Source organism: Primulina tabacum, chromosome 15 (assembly GCF_025594145.1).
Source record: "Primulina tabacum isolate GXHZ01 chromosome 15, ASM2559414v2, whole genome shotgun sequence".
In the NCBI taxonomy this organism is placed as follows: Eukaryota; Viridiplantae; Streptophyta; class Magnoliopsida; order Lamiales; family Gesneriaceae; genus Primulina; species Primulina tabacum.
In genome coordinates this window covers 20,057,753-20,060,451 of record NC_134564.1, presented here as the reverse complement: position 1 = coordinate 20,060,451, position 2,699 = coordinate 20,057,753, and positions in this window count along the sequence as shown.

Genomic DNA, 2,699 nt, shown 5'->3' with positions numbered 1-2,699 from the left:
TCGAGCTTATGTCAGGTACCGTGCCTATTTCTAAGGTGCCCTATTGACTAGCACCTACAAAGATGAAGGAGTTGAAGGATCAGATACATGATTTACTAGATAAGAGTTTCATTTGCCCTAGCTTTTCTCCATTGAACGCATCGGTACTTTTTGTGAAGAAGAAAGATATCAGCATGCGGCTATGTATTGACTACAGAGAGCTTAATAGAGTCACAGTCTAGAACAAGTATCCGTTACCGAGGATCGAGGATTTGTTTGATCAGCTTCAGGAAGCATCAGTATTCTCAAAGATTGATCTCCGAGCCGGATACCATCAGCTTAATGTGAGAGATTCTAACGTGCATAAGACAACCTTCCAGACGCGTTACGGGTACTATGATTTCTGGTGATGTCCTTTGGAATGAATAACGCACCGGCGATCTTCATGAATCGCGTGTTTCAGCCATACTTGAATCAGTTTATCATAGTTTTTATAGATAACATACTGATTTAATCGAGGAGCAGAAAAGAGCACAGTCAGCATCTGAGGACCATACTGCAGACTCTACAGGCCAGACGGTTGTATGCAAAGTTTAGTAAGTTCGAGTTTTGGCTTGACAGAGTGGCATTCTTGGGTCACATTGTATCTCGGGATGGTATAGAGATCGACTCCAGCAAAGTTGAGGCAGTCAGAAATTGACCAGTGCCTAAGTGCGTGACAGAGATCCGCTTCTTGAGATTGGCTGGTTATTACATGAAGTTTACTCAGGGCTTCTCTTCCATTGCGGTACCTATGACCGCCTTAACGAAGAAGAATGCCAAGTTTATTTGGGAACCAGAGTGCCAGGAGAGTTTCGACAGATTGAAGTAGGCTTTGACCTCAGCGCCAGTTCTAGCTATGCCATTGGGGCAGGGTGAGTTTGTGGTATATACAGATGCTTCAAAGCTCGGTTTCGGCGCAATGTTGATACAGCATGAAAAAGTTATAGCTTATGTGTCCCGACATTTGAAGGTCCATGAGAAGAATTATCGACTCATGACCTCGAGCTAGCAGCAATGGTATTTGTCCTGAAGATCTTGAGACATTATTTGTATGGGGAGAAGTGCAGGATTTTCACTAACCACAAGAGCCTGAAGTATTTCTTCACGCAGAAGGAGCTGAACATGAGACAGTAGATATAACGCCCCAGATTCGACGACTGCCCTCACTGTATCAAGACGTGTCTTTCCAGCGTGTTTATGTCCTCACTCACACGCACCCTGGAAACTTCCCAGGAGATCACCCATCCCAAAATTGCCCCAAGTCAAGCACGTTTAACTTTAGAGTTCTTATGTGATGAGCTACCGAAAAAAAAATGCACATTCGTGATATGAGTAGTACAAATCAAATCTTTTAAACCCTCTTCAACTGTACAGTCCATTACATTGAACAGTCTCAGAATCCCTCTCATTCCCGTGTGGGTCGGTTCATTCATGTTCCCTCCATCTAGAAGCCTGCCAGGAGCCGCTCATTGTCCGTGCAACTGATGGCACCGGCGATCACCCCCCGCCCTCTTCGGCCCCGGGCCTCACATGCCCACTTGCTTCCACTTGGTTCGTCCCCGAACCACACCGTACTAAGAGAGGTTGGCTCTGATACCAACTATAGCTCCCCAGATTCGACGACTATCCTCGCTGTATCAAGACGTGTCTTTCCAGCATGTTTATGTCCTCACTCACACACACCCTGGGAAACTTCCCAGGAGTTCACCCATCCCAAAATTGCCTCAAGTCAAGCACGCTTAACTTTAGAGTTCTTATGTGATGAGCTACCGAAAAAAAGATGCACCTTCGTGTTATGAGTAGTACAAATCAAATCTTTTAAGCCCTTTTCAACTGTACAGTCCATTACATTGAACAGTCTCGGAATCCCTCTCATTCCGGTGTGGGTCGGTTCATTCATGTTCCCTCCACCTAGAAGCCTGCCAGGAGCCGCTCATTGTCCGTGCAACTGATGGCACCGGCGATCACCCCCCGCCCTCTTCGGCCCCGAGCCTCACAGTAGAGGTTGCTAGAATTGGTGAAGGATTATGACTGTTACATTAGCTACATCTGGGTAAGGCTAATGTAGTTGCTGATGCCTTGAGCAGGAAGATTGAAGTGATCACACAATTATCAATACATAGATCGTTGCAGACAGAGATTTAGTTGTTTGAGCTTGCAGTTTATGCCAGGGGTAGTGCCCCTAATCTTTCAACCCTGATAGTGCAGCTGACACTGAGAGACAGAATTCGACTAGAGCATACTTCTGACGAGCAGTTGCTGAAATGGAGACAAAGGGATGAGGCCAAGGGCCGGAGATTGTATACAGTTGTGGATGGCATAGTCAGATACATAGACCGATTGTGGGTTCCTGACAGTGTTTCCTTGAGAACAGATATCTTGAGCGAGGCCCACAGCACCCCGTACTCCATCTATCCAGGGAGTACCAAGATGTAAATCTTCAGTCTCTTTACTGGTGTCTGGGCATGAAGCGAGAATCCTGTGATTCGTCTTCGAGTGTTTGACATGTCAGCAGGTCAAGGAGGAGCATCAGAGACCTGCAGGGAAGCTTAGGCGACTCTCTATTCCCGAGTGAAAATGGGAGAACATTACCATGTACTTTGTGACAAGGCTTCCGAGGACGATTGGAGGATATAATGCTATATGGTTGATTGTCGATCGGCACACTAAGTCAGCCC